Genomic DNA, 18218 nt, shown 5'->3' with positions numbered 1-18218 from the left:
TATTTCCACCAGTGTTACCTAACTTGACCAACTAGTAAGGATGTGCAGACAAAAAGTTTGCGTTCATAAGTTGATAAGTTGAAGGTGAGGGTCGATTTCGTTCAATATGGACATATGGAGAATCCCATAAGTTGAGGGTCTGTCCATACGTTCACCGGTTCCCTAAATAAAAATTTAAAGCCCTCACCCTCCTTAATCTCCCCCCAAGACTTACCAAAACTCCCTGGTGGTCCAGCGGGGAGTCAGGAAGCCATCGCTGTTTTCCTTTGCGAGGAGCACGTGACGTCGGCGTCACGTCGGAACTTTTGGCCAGCTTGGGGGGGTCAGGAGGCCCCCCCAAGCTGGCCAAAAGTTCCGGTTGGGTCCAACGGGGTCCCGGAGCGGAGGCGCGGAGAAACACGTGACGTCCGCGTCACTCCGACGTGACGCCGACGTCACGTGCTCCTCGCAAAGGAAAACAGCGATGGCTTCCTGACTCCCCGCTGGACCACCAGGGAGATTTGGTAAGTCTTGGGGGGGTCAGGAGGGTGGGGGTTTAAGTGTTTATTTAGGTTCAACGTATTCAACGTAGCTATGTTGAATAAGTTGAAAATGTGATGCGTTGCGCATCATTACTTTTTTTAAGTTAAAAAAAATAATAAGTTGCGTTTTACATATGCGTTCAAAACGAATGCACACCCCTACCAACTAGTATACTCTCTGTAAAAACCCTAATGTTACTTTGTCCTCATATATTATTATTGTAAACCCCATTGTGATGGTGAAACCGAATGACGGTATACAAAACATGTGAAATAAATAAAATAAATAAATGCAAAGTTCAATGACCTTGAAAATAGATCCCGATGGAATAATATGAGAATCATTGATGTGCCAGAGAAAGCCCTGATCCGGTCTCCTTTGTTGCTCAATGGCTTCCTGTTCATTTAGGCCTAAATACTTGCAAAAATGACTCTATCAAGTCGATTGTGCACACAGATCAATTGCACCAGCCCCAACGAGTAGTGGCAGGCCACATGCTCTGATCGTAAGGCTGCATAATTTTATGGATAAATAATTTATCTTAAATGCACCCCGTACAGCTGGATCATTTCTGTATAAGGAAGCCAGGATTATGATTTTCCAGGATTATTCCCTGGAGATCCAGAAACAACACCAGGCCTATGGAGCAGTGAAGCTTGAGATTCAGAGTCTGGGGATCAGATATGCCATGCTGTTCCCGGCTAAGCTGCGGATCACTGTGGATCATAAAGCCAGGATCTGTGCTTCGATAAAGGAAGCTGAGAGTTTCCTAGATGAATACAAAAAGGAGACATAAGCTTCAGATGAGTTTTACTGTTACGCGCTTTGTTGGATTATTTTCATAAAATGCTGTGGCCCATGCATCCCAGTAGGGGATGGCCTGTATGAAAAGTGGTGGGAATGACGGATGTCTCCTGGTCACCTTACTGGGAAGTGCACCTCGTTTCTTGGACTGGCGGAGGGAGGGGTTCTAGCTTTTTCGGTTTTCTTAGATTTTTTCATTTTCATTTTTATGTTTTAATAATTTTGGCAAGTTCAGTTTGGTTCTAGTCTTGGACTGAGTGTGAAAGGAATGCAGATCGAGTGCTAATAAAGCAATCATGTCACTCCCAAAACAAAGGCTGGATTGTGTGCACTGAGTTTTCATCGTTTTTGTTTTTTATAGCAGTGATGGCAGTTTTGGATGTTCGTCTGGCACTTTTTGGCAGAGATTGTTTTGGCGCTGATTCAGCACAACCTCTGTAACCACGTGCCATGTAGTGCGACCCCGATGCTGTCTGAATTTCTTTAAAACAGTTTCAGAGGCTTTCTTCTTGATCACTGTACTTTTCCTTCTCCTTGCTGCATGTCTGCCGAAGAGGGTTACATTTGTACCACATACATTTGTTAGACAGCGGAGTCTTTTGTAGTTTCTTTAAAATGGTTTGGCCATTACTCAGCTGTCTGATAGTTGAGGCCATGGATGATCCCACTGCAGCAGGAACTTTGCACCAGTCTCAGATTAAGTTGTCTTTGACTAAACATTTTATTGTTTCTATTTATACTTTTAATCACATTTCTACTTTTTTGGTAAATGTAGTATTATCTTTTTGTGCTACAGCTAAATATTCTCTGAACTTGCTCTTCAGTTTCACTCTGTAGTTTGTATTATTTGGATGGGGTGTTGGAGGGAGGGAGATGGTATGTGTTTGGAAGGGTATGAGGTATGGAAGTAGGACCATCCTCTGGGTCTTGATTTTTGTCCAACCTAAGAGGATATTGGTCAAGAAAGAGAAGGAAGATGGGGAAATGTGATTGAGGGGTGGGTTAGTCAAATTGCTGAGTGACACATTTTTATGAGAAGATAGTTGGGGGGAGGGGCACCTTTTATTAAAATTGGGGGACTTCTAGTTGATAGACAGGGTTTAGAGGATAAGGGAAGGGGGTTAAATGGAGTTACTTTCAGCACCGGGTTGGGGACAGGAGATTTTAGACACTGTGTTTGAGATGTGTGTTGGAGTTGATTCATCACAGCAGTGTGGTACAGGGATTACTATAAAGTATTTAATTGCATGTGATGGGTGGTTAAATATGATGATATGTGCAAAAATAAAAATAAAAAAAATAGCGGATGCATTTAAATGTATTTCCCTAAATATTAGGGGAATTTAGTCCCTGATTTTAAAAAAGTGTATTCTATAATTTGCCCGTATCAGAAAGGTACAAGACCTATACTGCAGGTAATGTACTTAACCAATGCGGAGCATGAGAAGCTGAAAGGAGGATGGGTGAGGAAAATGTATTATGCTGCATACAATTCGAGGAGTAGAGGACTTTGTGTGCTGTTTTATAAAAATCTTCTGCTTACATTGCATAGATCCCTCATAGATTCTAATGGGAGATATGTATTGCTGGAATATTCTGCTCAATTTAGTTAGTTTATGGTCTCACTCTCATCAGGGACAGACTGAATTTTACAAGTCCTTAACTGATTTCAGATTTCAACAGTTGTTATTGGGGGGAGACTGGAATGTTTGCATGAATCCTGTGCTGAATAGATCATCGAAGCCAGAAGCATCTTCTCAGTTGCCGCCTAGTCATAAAGATTTGTTACATACTTTTTGAGTAGCAGATATTTGGCATCTCCAACATACTCCTGATAAAAATTAATACATTTTATTCCCCATGACATAATACATATAGCAGACTAGATTACTTTTTATGTACACCAAATGTTCTTGCTCAAATTGGAGATAGTTCCATACTTACTTGTGTTATCCCATACCACAGCCCCCTGGAGATTGAAAACTTGAATTGGTTATTCATGGAAGTTTAATGCTTCACTGCTGGGTGCTAAAGACTTTCCCAGATTGTTGCAAACTGCAATCTCAGAATTTGATGCAAATAATCCGATGTCATAAGAACATAAGAACATGCCATACTGGGTCAGACCAAGGTCCATAAAGCCCAGCATACTGGTTCCAACAGTGGCCAATCCAGGCCATAAGAACCTGGCAAGTACCCAAAAACTAAGTCTATTCCATGTTTCCATTGCTAGTAATAGCGGTGGTTATTATCTAAGTCAACTTAATTAATAGCAGGTAATGGACTTATCCTCCAAGAACTTATCCAATCCTTTTTAAACACAGCTATACTAACTGCACTAACCACATCTTCTGGCAACAAATTCCAGAGTTTAATTGTGCGTTGAGTGAAAAAGAACTTTCTCTGATTAGTTTTAAATGTGCCACATGCTAACTTCATGGAGTGCCCCCTAGTCTTTCTATTATCCAAAAGAGTAAAAAACCAATTCCCATCTACCCATTCTAGACCTCTCATGATTTTAAATACCTCTATCATATCCCCCCTCAGCCGTCTCTTCTCCAAGCTGAAAAGTCCTAACCTCTTTAGTCTTTCCTCATAGGGGAGCTATTCCATTCCCTTTATCATTTTGGTTGCCCTTCTCTATACCTTCTCCATCGCAATTATATCTTTTTTGAGATGCGGCGACCAGAATTGTACACAGTATTCAAGGTGCGGTCTCACCATGGAGCGATATAGAGGCATTATGACATTTTCCGTTTTATTCACCATTCCCTTTCTAATAATTCCCAACATTCTCTTTGCTTTTTTGACTGCCGCAGCACACTGAACCGATGATTTCAATGTGTTATCCACTATGATGCCTAGATCTCTTTCTTGGGTAGTAGCACCTAATATGGAACTTAACATTGTGTAACTATAGCATGGGTTATTTTTCCCTATATGTTTCACCTTGCACTTGTCCACATTAAATTTCATCTGCCATTTTGATGCCCAATTTTCCAGCCTCACAAGGTCTTCCTGCAATTTATCACAATCTGCTTGTGATTTAACTACTCTGAACAATTTTGTATTATCTGCAAATTTGATTACCTCACTTGTTGTATTTCTTTCAAGATCATTTATAAATATATTGAAAAGTAAGGGTCCCAATACAGATCCCTGAGGCACTGCATTGCCCATTCCCTTCCACTGAGAAAATTGTCCATTTAATCCTACTCTCTGTTTCCTGTCTTTTAGCCAGTTTGTAATCCACGAAAGGACATCGCCACCTATCCCATGACTTTTTATTTTTCCTAGAAGCCTCTCATGAGGAACTTTGTCAGATGCCTTCTGAAAATCCAAGTACACTACATTTACAGGTTCAACTTTATCCACATGTTTATTAACTCCTTCAAAAAAGTGAAACAGATTTGTGAGGCAAGACTTGCCTTGGATAAAGCCATGCTGACTTTGTTCCATTAAACCATGTCTTTCTATATGTTCTGTGATTTTGATATTTAGAATACTTTCCACTATTTTTCCTGGCACTGAAGTCAGGCTAACCAGTCTGTAGTTTCCTGGATTGCCCCTGGAGCCCTTTTTAAATATGGGGATTACATTAGCTATCCTCCAGTCTTCAGGTACAATGGATGATTTTAATGACAGGTTACAAATTTTTACTAATAGGTCTGAAATTTCATTTTTTAGTTCCTTCAGGACTCTGGGGGGTATACCATCCGGTCCAGGTGATTTACTACTCTTAAGTTTGTCAATCATGTCTACCACATCTTCTAGGTTCACCGTGATTTGGTTCAGTCCATCTGAATCATTTCCCATGAAAACCTTATCCAGTACAGGTTCCTTCCCAACATCTTCTTCAGTAAACACCGAAGCAAAGAAGTCATTTAATCTTTCCACGATGGCCTTATCTTCTCTAAGTGCCCCTTTAACCCCTTGATCATCTAACGGTCCAACTGACTCCCTCACAGGCTTTCTGCTTCGGATATTTAAAAACGTTTTTACTGTGAGTTTTTGCCTCTACGGCCAACTTCTTTTCAAATTCTCTCTTAGCCTGTCTTATCAATTTCTTACATTTAACTTGCCAACGTTTATGCATTATCCTATTTTCTTCTGTTTGATCCTTCTTCCAATTTTTGAATGAAGATCTTATGGCTAAACTAGCTTCTTTCACCTCTCCTTTTAACCATGCCGGTAATTGTTTTGCCTTCTTCCCACCTTTCTTAATGTGTGGAATACATCTGGTCTGTGCTTCTAGGATGTTATTTTTTAACAATGACCACGCCTCTTGCACACTTTTTACTTTTTTAGCTGCTCCTTTCAGTTTTTTTCTCATTTTATCAAAGTTTCCCTTTTGAAAGCTTAGCACGAGAGCCGTGGATTTGCTTACTGTCCCCCTTCCAGTCATTAATTCAAATTTGATCATATTATGATCACTATTGCCAAGCAGCCCCACCACCGTTACCTCTCTCACCAAATCCTGTTCTCCACTGAGAATTAGATCTAAAATTGATCCCTCTCTCGTCAGTTCCTGAACCAATTGCTCCATAAAGCTATTATTTATTCCATCCAGGAACTTTATCTCTCTAGCATGTCCCGATGATACATTTACCCAGTAATATTGGGGTAATTGTTGTCTCCCATTATTACCGCACTACCAATTTGGTTAGCTTCCCTAATTTCTCTTAGCATTTCACTGTCAGTCTCACCATCTTGACCAGGTGGATGGTAGTATACTCCTATCACTGTAGTCTTCCCCGACACACAAGGGATTCCTACCCATAAAGATTCAATTGTGCATTTAGTCTCGTTCAGGATGTTTATCCTGTTGGACTCTATGCCATCCTGGACATAAAGCACCACACCGCCTCCTGCCTCTCTGTCATTGTGATATAATTTGTACCTCAGTATAGCACTGTCCCATTGGTTGTCCTCCTTCCACCATGTCTCTGAGATGCCAATTAAGTCTATGTCATCATTCACTGCTATACATTCTAATTCTCCCATCTTACCTCTTAGACGTCTGGCATTAGCATACAAATATTTCAAAGTTTGTTTTTTGTTTGTATTTTCATTCTGCTTTTTAATTGATAGGGATAAGTTAGAATTTTTTAGCTCAGGTGCCAGATTATTTGCCTCTACTGTGGTGGGAGACAAAGTAAACTCACTAGTTACGCTAGTCATCTGCATAAAGAACGTGATAGGCAGATAGCAATATTAACCACCAATATTAACATGTTGGAAAACCTCCATAAACAGAATTGTTCTCCTAAGCTCCATAAAAAAACTGGAGATGGCTAGAATGGAATTGCAAATCTTAGAGATAACGAAAGTTGAGAGATCCTTACGCTTCACTTTTTAAAATTCTATGAACACGGGGATAAGCCAGGAACATTTTTAGTGTGAGTGTGGAAGAGAAGACAGTGTGAGTCACATACCATTCCTCTCAAAACCCCAACTGGGTCTGCAACAGTTGACTCTGATAATACTGAGTCTCTATTCATGCATTATTACTGGAACTTGTACTCTGACCCAACTCCTTCATGTGAAGATAGTATAGTTAATTTTCTTTTGGGTTTAAAATTACCTACTTTGACAGAAGCTCACCGGAAGATGTTGGCTGCTCCTATCTCACTTGAGAAGATTCAGCAGTTTGTGAAGGCTTTGCCTGGGGGAAATATCCAAGTTCTGATGGATATTTGATTGATTTATATAAGAAACACTTGGTAGAATTGGCCTTGTTCCTTCTCCCCCTCTTTAATGCTGCTTGGGAAGGAGGGTCTTTCCTGGTTGATTTGGGAGATGCTCATATTTCCTAATATATAAAAAAGGAAAAGATTCAGAAGACTGTGGCTCCTATATGTCGATCTCATTATTGGACTTGGATTTGAAGATATTAGCCAAAGTTCTCTAGCTTGATCTAGAGGTGGTTTTGCCTTTATTAGTACATAATTATCAAACAGGCTTTGTGCGTAGAAGACTGTCCATGGCTAATATTAGGAGGTTGTTTTATATCTTACACCTGGCTAAGGAACAGGGAGTGATAGGGCTAGTGGTTTCCCTAGACATGGAAAAGGTTTTTTATCAGCTATCCTGGCTGTTCCTATACACGGTCTTGTGGAACAATAAGTCCAAGCAATGTATGTTAAATCTAGAGCATGGCTTTTGACTAATGGAGTACAGTTTCCTTTTGTACACATTTTCCGAGGTACACATCAGGGATGCCCCCTTTCTCTGTTATTGTTTGACCTAGCAATCCAGCTTCATGAAGTGGCCATCCATCAGGACCCCCAAATACAAGGTATGAGATTGGGATGGTGGGACTACAAAGTTTCATTATATGCTGATGATGTTCTTGTCTATTTGACCAACCCGCGTAGCTCTGTTCCAGCACTGTTACACTTTCTACAGCAGTATGGCCAGTTAGCAGGATATAAAGTGAATCAGGACAAATCAGAGCTATTTTGTAGTCACAAGGTTTCTATTCTAGCTTGTTTTTCAGGGTTTTCAGGTGCTGAGAAAGTTTTCATTATGAGGGTATATATATTCCTAATTGCTTTCAAAGTCTGTACGCCAGTAATTATGAGGGTCTTATTGCTCAGATTTGACATGACTTGGTGGCATGGGAAGATTTGCCCATTTCCTAGGTGGGATGTATCAACTTATTAAAAATGAGTGTACTACCAAAGCTGCTTTACTTGTTTCAGCATGTTTCCTGTAACGTTCCTGCAAAAAGTTTTGATGAGCTGCATAAGGAAATAGACAAATTCATATGACAAAACAAATGACCTAAGATACGCTTAAGCCAACTTTGGTTGCCAAACTTGCAGAGAGTATGGCTATCCCAAATCTCAGAATATATTATTGGGCATTGAAGCTACTTTGTTTTAAAGCATGGTTTGGGCACTATACTGCACCATGGTTGTCACTAGAAAAATTACAGTGGGATATAGCAGATTTAAATATGCTACCATTCTTGCCACCCTCTGCTCTGAAAAGAAGGTGGTTGACTCATAACAGCCCTATCCTAGTCCATACTTTAGGTGTATGGTGACAGGTGATTAAATTCCTCGGAAGAGATAGTGAGGTTCTTTCTCTAGCAGCGTCAATTTATGGTGATTTACTGGTCTCACGTTTCTGCCAGTCTTCAAGGACTGGAGAGATAGGGGTTTAAGCTGTTTGTCTCAGTTGTGGGAGGAGGAAGTTTTCAGACCTTTGCTTCAATGACTGAGGAATTTGACCTCCCAGGAATGACCATGCTCATTATTTGCAGCTTAGAGAGCCACTGCCTGAAAAGTTTGAGTTGACTGAGATTTTTTGTTCACTAGATGGTATGGAAGAGTACCTTAGTGATTCCGAGGCTCGGGTCAAGGGTATTTTGTTATTGTTCAGAGGTATATTGCTTGAGAAATTTTGGAGAGTGACAACCTAGTCATTGATTGACAGATGGCATGTAGACTTGGAGGTGATACAATGCCAAAGACTGGAAAAATGTGGGAGATTGCTCATCATAGTTCAATATATTATAAACAGATTGTGTTGATCATAAGATCGCTGCATAGGATGCATCGTACTCCGGTTTACTTTGCGGCTTTTTTCTCTGGGTCAAGTTCAATGTACTGGTGGGGCTGTGGTGAAACTGGGACCTATTTGCACATATGGTGGTACAGTCCAGGAGAACAAGAGTTCTGGTCCAAGGTGATTCAAGAAGTCATGGACATTCTAAATTTCCCTGTGCATATTTCACCTTTGGATGGTTTGCTGGGAAGATGGGAAAGGTCAATGATCCCAGTTAAGTATTGAGGTCGTTACCCAATTACTTCTTGCAGCATGATTCACCATAGCTATGTTCTTGAAGCACAATCCCAGTATAGACCATTGGACATCCCACATTTGAGATTTGGCTGACATCAAACACTTATGTTATGCCCTGAAGAATGAATGCATCAAGTACAATCATATTTGGGACCTACATCAACAAAACTACTCAAGGATAGGCAGTTCCTAATTTGTTTTTCTAATACTGTTGGCTCTATTATCACACTGCTGTTGGTGGATGAAGTATACTTTTCTGGAATGTGATTACTGTTCCCTGCTCCTGCTCTTGGTGCATTTTATGTCTATTATAGTTGGATGATTTATTTAGTTGTACGCCTTGAAAAGTTATAAATAGTTTAAAAAAAAATGATAACCAGATGAAGGATCCAAGATGGCCACATGTAGCCATCTTGGATGGCTACATGTGGCCAGAACTTTGTACAGAACTTTGAAGCTGTTCTATTAGCTGGTGAATTTTCTTCAAAAATTTCTATCCATGATTTCAATTTGGAAGAAGTATAAGGGGAGAACTAGGACTTCCTGGTGAAGCAGTCTACCTCGGCAATGTTGAAGGCTACACTTGATGGATTTGTTGCTGGGTTGAATGAAAGTGAGCAGCCACCTAGCTAGAGCCAGAAGTATCCTTAAACCCCCTAGAGAGAGTTTCCTCCAGCATCAGGCTAAGGAACTAGCTTATTAGTTTTATGTTATCATATGCTTTAATTTTGACATTGTTTTACCCTGTATTTTATCACTGTTGACACTAACAGGGTAATTTTAAAAGGAACGCATGTGCTCCATAAATGCGCATGTCAGTGCATGAGTGGAGAGATGCAAAAGTTTTAAATTGTGTTCACAAGTACGTGCATCTCATTTAAAGTACTCCTCCTGCACATATTTCGGCTAGGCCTTTAGCGGCTTATATGTGAGTATACAAGCAGATTTTAACCATGCATGTGAGGGAAAAACAGTTTTATCAAGTAATCCATCAGTTTGCCCAATTCATATTGAGGTCTTCTAGACTCCTCTGGTTCTTCATCCTGCAAGTCCTCCACTTGACCCCAACCTACATGCTGTGCTAAACACCCTAAAATGCAAGAGCTCCAGACTTCCTTCTCATCAGGACCAGAAGTAAATTTAAGCAGATAAAAACTGACATGTGCCATGGTCAGCTTTTATAAAATGCAGACTTATGCACGTAAGTCTTGACTTCACCGTAGGAATTCCCATGCTCCATTCCTTTTCCGCTCCTTTGTCTTGAAGCGCGCAGAGATATGTACATGTGTAATTTGGGGCTTCTTAAAATGTGTGTTGCTTGCATGAGGCCCACATGCACACAAATATGGCCGTTTTTGTGTGAGCAACTCTTTTAGTATTGACCTGTAAGACTTTATTTTGTCATTAGAGTGTTGCTGCCATCACCCTAGGTCTGAACAGAGACAATGACTTCATGGCACATAACAACTATCTGTGAACTTAACTATCTGTGAACTTAAGTGTTTTCAGATCATTCTGTCTTTTCACACTTACCTCAGTTGTCAGTAGGCTGGACTATAATGCAATTAACACTCTCTTTCCACACCCTTCCTGGCCTAATTCAGTGCCTTCTCTTGGTTCTGCATTCTCCCCTCTCCCTCTCCCTCTCCCTCTCCCTCCCATCTCCATATATTTTATCCACCTACTGATCTGGACTCTGTCCTCAAAAGCTCATGCCTCAATAAATTGTTAGTCTATAAGGTGCTACCCAAACTTTTGCTTACTGAAATCCCATCCCATCCTCTCCCTTCTGTCTCCTTCATCTCCTTCATCTCCTTCCTTCTCACTCAATCTCATTCCCTTTTCTCTTACTCTCACATTCACTTCTCCCTTAAAATATTTTCACCTCATCTCTGTTCACTCCCCTTTCCTCTCTCCCTCCTTCCCTTCATTTGCTCTCACATCATCCCTCCCTTCACTTATTCTAATCCCATCAGTGGTTGTCTGCAGTAGTACAGTCTTTAGGCTCCTCTCTCACTGGCAAGTCCTTGCCTCTCCTCCACCAGTTGTCTGTGCACTAGATTTGACAATACAGAGACAGAGGGTGAGGTGGAGCTAGAGAGTGAGGTGGAGTTAAATTTGCATACTGGCAATGTAGGTACAGGGCAACTTTCCTCTTTATTCTATTTAGATTTATTTATTTATTTGTTTTTTAAAACATTTTTTACCTACCCTTCAGGGTAGGGTACAAGAAACATATACATTTAAATGCATAAAAAAATAACATAATAATAAGGTAAAAAACAAAACAGCATTACATTAAAGCAAATAAATACAGAATCATAGTCTGTATGATATCAAATTGGCAGAGTGGTAGCACTATACATTAATGATGGCATAGATTCAAACAAGATAAATGTTCTGCAGCAAACAAATTTCACTCTGGAATTCATATTGATAGAAATTCTAAGTGTGATGGGGAAGGTTACATGGAACCAATGAAAGAAGGAACTACTTTATAACTGGAATGCAGGACATAGTGCAAAAGGTAAAGATGGTGGGTCATTTGGCATTAGTAATTATAATGAAATTAAATTCGGGAGCAGATACTAAGTAAAAGTGCTGTAGTAGCATTTTACTTTAAAAAGGGAGACTATAATAAAATGAAGAAATTAGAAAACAACTAAAATGAGTGGTTGCAAATGTTAAAATTTTGTAAGGGTATAGGCATTGTTTAAAATGCCACCTGGGAATCTAAGATACAATGTAATATATGTATTAAAAAAAGGTTGAAGGAAGACCTAATGACTGCCAGGTTGGTTTAATGGTGAGGTTTAAGAGACAGTAAAAGCCAAAAGGGAATTTTTCAAAAAAATGTAAGGCAGACTCAAATGAGGAAAACAAGGAAGAGCATAAGCATTGTCAAGTTAGATGTAAAGGAGAAATAATGCAGGCTAAAAAAGAATTAGAAAAGAAGCTGGCACAGAGGTTGAAATTAATAATAACAACTTTTTCAAGGGAATTTGAAGCAAAAAAGAAAAAATGAATGAGTCATTTGGACCAGAAGACCAAGGAGTAAAAGGGGTGTTCAAGGAGAACAAGCAATTAGAAGAAAAACTAACACATTTTTCACCTTCATTTTTATTGAAGAGGATGTTTAGGATATACCCATCCACACGTGAAATAGAATCCTAATCTTTGATTTATAAGTACGTTCTTTAAAATAAAAGGACCACCTTATTGACCAGAAATATTCTTGGATGATTATGATTCTGAGCAACTAAAGCAAATCACTGTGAAACTGTAAGAAATAATAGATCAAACTGTCAAACTAAAGAATAAACAAGAAAAATGCGTCCAGCTCCTACAAAGTACTGCCGCAAGAATTTTGGTAGGTGCAAAAGCAATTGATCATATTAAGCCTCTTCTACATTAACTTCGCTAGAACTCAGTAGAAAGCAGAACAAAAATAAAACTTTCTGCTTTGTCTTTAAATGCTTAGAGAAGTAGCCTAGTGGTTAGAGGAACAGAGTACAACCAAAGAAAATCAAGATTTGAATCCCACTGCCAGGGGTGGATTGGCCTATTGGCACTTCAGGCATTCCCCAGTGGGCTGCTCAATTGGTTATGTGACCTCTGTTTACTGTGTTCCATGTGCTCTAGTAGGAAGGGCCCAGAGAAGCTTATTGTATTGGCGAGCTTAAAATGAGAAGAGGGGTCATAGTTCAGGCCAGTGGCAGCTGAAGAACTGGAAGAAGGGTCGTGAGCCACCGCCGGAGCCCAAAGTACTCCCTGATCCCATCCCTTCCAAAAATTTGCATTTGCGCCATGCACTAGCGTTATTATTGCGTGTGTTAATGCCATAACACATTTTGTTGAATGACCATGTAAATGAGGTTGGAATAGAAATCCATAACAGAGGACCAGCTACAGAGAGAGCACGTTTCCTGGTGGTCTCCAATCCAGCTGTTTTTATAGGAGGGACCGCAAGGAGATTTTTGTCAATTGATTTTAGATGTTGACATGCTTGATAAAGGCAAAGGGAGGTTCATAACCAGATGGATGCTGGATTATGGATTTATGCATATAAATTGGCTGTCTGAAAATAAATACCCTCCTTAAATACATCTTAAATACAGCTAAGAATATGCAGGTATATGTGTTTTTATTATTTTATATCTATTTATTTTAATTTTGTTTTCCTTATGTTGTATGATGTCAAGTTTTAAATGTTTTATTCTCTGTAAGCTTGAGTATCATTAGAAAGATGTGAACTAAATGGAATAAAATATAGTTATTTATTTTTAATTTTTACCACCCTTCATAAAAGATTCAGAGAAGTAAATCATCTAAAATAATAAAAAATACAATAATAAAGGAACAATGTCAAATAAAATAATAACATGAATAAAATATAATATACCTTCTTTGAAAATAAAATTCTTGGCTGCATATAGCAAATACATTTACCAATTACTTATTTAGCTAATTAAAAGCCATTGTAAATAACCAGGCATCTTGTGGACTATGGTGGCATCCTTTATATTTTTAAGTTTGAGAGCAAGATAGTTTTGTTTAGAGAACTAAAAAAAAAATTGCTTTTTTATCTGGTTTTGGTACCTGGAGAAGAGAGAGCTGTGAGAAGTGAAGAGAATGAACAGGAGTATAACAGTGGGGTAATATGATCCTATAAACTAGTACCTGAAATTTGTTGAGCAGCTATATTTTGAATCAAACGAAGTCTTCCAAGCTGATTTTTTTAAAATCTGAATATAATGCATTACAGTTGTCTAAATTGCGTAATCAATGTATAAAGAACTGTAGCTAGCTCTGTCTTCCTAAAAAAATGGATGAAGATTTAGAATATTCCAGAAATAAACAAATTAAGTTTTGACTATAGCACTTATGTTATTTGTGCCTGCATGTGTAAGCCGGGATAAATGTACCTCTGTTAGAAGACTACTGTGGCCGAGTAGTGTAGTCGTGTGGCAGCAAAGTAGTCAGATGTTAAATACAGAAATACTATTTACCACTTAAAAATAATTGGAATAACCAATTCAAAACAATTCCAACTCTCAATTTTATTTATATTTTCTATTTTAAAAGAAATTATTTGCTTTATATATAGGGGTAGATTTTAAAAGAAGCGCAATCAGCCTACTTTTGCTTGCGCATCAGACTCAAGCAAAAGTACGCTGGATTTTAGTAGATACGCGCGGATCCTTCTCCATCAATGTTCAGGCACTAACTGCCCTGATTCTGTAACTGTCTTTTTTTATTTTTTCTGTTTGGTCTCAATACTTGATGACATCATAGCGCCAAATAGTCCTCAGAGCTGATTATTTTTGTCTTTATACTATGCTTATTCTTTCTCTTTTTATTTTTCCCTGCAGTATCTGACTTCAGTTGATTTTTGTGTAATCTGAATGTCTTTTAAATCTCTATGAAATTTAAATTCCTACACTGTGCTTTGTCTAACTTCTGAACACTTTTGCCAGCCTACTCACTGGTAGGGATGTGAATCGTTTTTTGACGATTTAAAATATCGTCCGATATATTTTAAATCGTCAAAAATCGTTAGAGCTGCGATACAATAACAATTCCCCCGATTTATCGTCAAAAAATCGTAAATCGGGGGAAGGGGGAGGGGAAGGGGGAGGGCGGGAAAACCGGCACACTAAAACAACCCTAAAACCCACCCCGACCCTTTAAAATAAATCCCCCACCCTCCCGAACCCCCCCAAAATGCCTTAAATTACCTGGGGTCCAGAGGAAGGGTCCTGGTGTGATCTTTTACACTCGGACCTCCGTGCGTTGTAGAAATGGCGCCGGTGCTACCTTTGACCTGTCATATGACAGGTCAAAGGTAGCGCCGGCGCCATTTTGGTTTTTTGTTCCCCGACGTCAGGAGCATAGGAGATCGCTCCCGGACCCCCGCTGGACACCCAGGGACTTTTGGCCAGCTTGGGGGGGCCTCCTGACCCCCACAAGACTTGCCAAAAGTCCAGCGGGGGTCCGGAACGATCTCCTACTGCGAATCGTTTTTCCGTACGGAAAAACGATTCGACTGCAGGAGGTCGTTCCGGACCCCCGCTGGACCCCCAGGGACTTTTGGCCAGCTTGGGGGGGCCTCCTGACCCCCACAAGACTTGCCAAAAGTCCAGCGGGGGTCCGAAACGACTCCCTGCAGTCGAATCGTGTTGCCGTACGGCCGGTGCCATTTTGCGCAAAATTTTTTTATATACAGCTCTCATCTCAGGAGGAGATCTCTGTCAGCAGTGTCAGTCTCTCTCTTTCTCAATCATTTAAGCTGACCATTGATAGTAGCTCAATCCTCCCAGTTTATTTCTTCATTTGTTTATTCCTTTCCTGCCATCTTCTGCCTTTTTCTCCATTGCTTGTTGTCACTTCCTGAAATATTTTCCATCATTAGGTGTGACCCATCTTAGTCCGGAGTCCTTTGCATTCTGAGTGCAGTTTCTGCTCATTGCTAGAAGCACTAACAGTAGCTGATCACTAGTAACACAACGCTGCTTCTGGGTAGCTGCAGTCCTCATCTTCTTTCACGGGTTCTTTTTCTTTCTTCAGTTCCGCCTAGCCATTGCCTCTGGCAGTCTCTCATAGCAGGACTGGGTGCTGTCCTCAGTCTCCGTCCTGCCACTGTCACTGCCTCTGGCACAACTCTGGCCACTAGAAAATCTGAACCTTCTGGACTCTACTTGTGGAGCTACAGGACAGGTAAGTTTTCTATTATTTCAGTTTATATATTTCTTTATTTTATTCTGTTTACCCCTTTACACATGCTTAGGTGAGAATCAACAAACACCCCTAGAATTCTTACTCCTTGTTTAGGGAGTATAATTATATCCTTCATTATTAGTAATGTAAAACCAATTTAGGTCTACTTACTCAAAGAATGATGGCAGGAGCCCATGGCATCAGCCTAGCAGCATATTCTACATCGGACTTGGTGGGCTGTAAGGATTTCTTAGCTTATCTATGGCAGGCAATTGGGTTGGTTACAGGGACAGTATTTAACTCGTGGTGCAGACTAATGTTAGTATGTTGTCACAATAAATCTGTGGGCTTTTAAATCTAGAAGGGTTTCACACATTATTTATTTGGTATTGGAATGAATGGCAGGCATGACAAAGCATCACAAATTCCCATGTTATATAAAGGCCCTCGGCCTCCTACCCCTGCTTCTTTCTCCTATGTCCCAGCAAGCTGAAATGTGGCAGGAAAATGTCCCACAGCAGCTCATTTCACCAAAAGGCATTATGGGGACTAGAGGACTGGTGGTCTTGATGGAGACCACACCAAGTGTCAGTAGCTTATTTTTCTGTGATAGTGAGAAAATTCCCAAACACCCACCCTCATGTCATTCATATAACTGCAACTTGTAATTATTCTAGCATTTTTATACATGATGTATTCATTTTACTGTAGTTATTGTGGATATTATTGTATTTTGATTTTATCAATTGACATATTCATGTCACAATTATGTGAGATAATCTGAGCCAATGGGTTGGAAAGAAATAATTACACTATGCACAGCACCTTCTCTGGGAGTGGGGGCAGTGGGGTAGGACAGGGGGACCTGTTGCTCAGTAAGGTAAGTTTGAATGGGAATATCTATGGGTGGCTGAGGCAGTGCCATGATAACTCATAACCAAGGAGCCTCTAGAATGAGGGGTCATGAGATGAGGATGATAATCTTAGGAAGTATTTCATTACAGAGAGGGTGATAGATGCATAGAACAGCCTCCCAGTGGAGGTGGGGGAGACAAAAACAGTATTTTAATTCAAGAAAACATGAGATACTTGCAAAGGATCTGTAAAGAAGTGATGAAAATTATAATGTTAAATTAATTGGATGGATGGGCAGACTGGATAGACCATAATCTCTTTTTCTGCCTTCATGTTTCTAAGCTTCATACAGAAGATGGCTTGGTGCAGTACCCTAGGAGGAGGAGGGTTGGGGTCTCAGAATTCCATTGTCATGAGTTAGTTCAGCTACTCCTGGTGAGGGTCCTTAGTATGGAGAACTATGGTGGGCCCCCATAGGCCTGATCTAGTTTATTCAATGGCAGAGTCAGTGAGATATACAGATTGTCTGCCTTATTAATGGCTGGCAGTCAGACTAGATACAGATATTACTTGGCTTGGGGTGTAGATTGATATTAATATAGTGTCACTATAAAGCTTCAGCCTTTTAAATAAATACATGCTTCATGAGCTACTTTTTAGGAGTGGAGGCAGAGGACCAGGAAACAGATAATCATGATTACTAATGTTATGGCTTTGGTGAAGACAAACCATTCAATTCATTATCCAAAGGACCAGCCTCCTCCAATCCAGTTTTTATATCAGTGCATGCATACTCTAGAGTTTAACCTGAAGGAGAATTGATGACCTTCTTGGAAGTAGAACCATATGTTCTGGCTATAGTCTTACATTTTCAGTGTTATGTTATACTTTATGACAGAAGTCTGTGGAACATTATTTTTTATTTGCCTTTTTTCTCTTTCAACCATACCATGAAATGCTGGTATTCTGCCAGAAGGACCAGACTCCAGAGCAGGAAGCAAGGAAAAAGGAACCCTCCCCCACTGAAGAGAGATGTTGAGATGGAATGAGCAGCTCTTAGCAGGGGATGATACCCCCAAAGAAATGTAAAAAAGCAATGATGTAATATTTTACTGAACAAGGGGGATTTTTGGTAACAGTTGTTAAGTTTTATTTCCATACACTTTGGGTCGATTTTATATCATGTGCGCACAGCCGCGCGCATGTATTAAAATCCAGGGTTGGTGCGTGCAAGGGGGTGCACAATTGTGCAACTTGTGCGCACCGAGCCGCACAGCCTTCCTCCGTTCCCTCCGAGGCTGCTCCGAAATTGGAGCAGCCTCGGAGGGAACTTTCCTTCTCCCCCCCCTAGCCCTACCTAAACCCCCCTTTACCTTTATCTTATAAGTTGCGCCTGCCTCCGGGCAGGCGTAGGTTGCACGCGCCGGCCAACAGCCTACCCGCAGTCCTGGGCATAACGGCAAATGGCCACTATGCCTGGAGGCTCCGGCCCCGCCCCACCCCGCCCA

The sequence above is a fragment of the Rhinatrema bivittatum genome, chromosome 3 (assembly GCF_901001135.1).
Source record: "Rhinatrema bivittatum chromosome 3, aRhiBiv1.1, whole genome shotgun sequence".
Lineage (NCBI taxonomy): Eukaryota > Metazoa > Chordata > Amphibia > Gymnophiona > Rhinatrematidae > Rhinatrema > Rhinatrema bivittatum.
The sequence above is the reverse complement of the archived record's forward strand: the minus strand, read 5'-3'. Positions refer to the sequence as shown.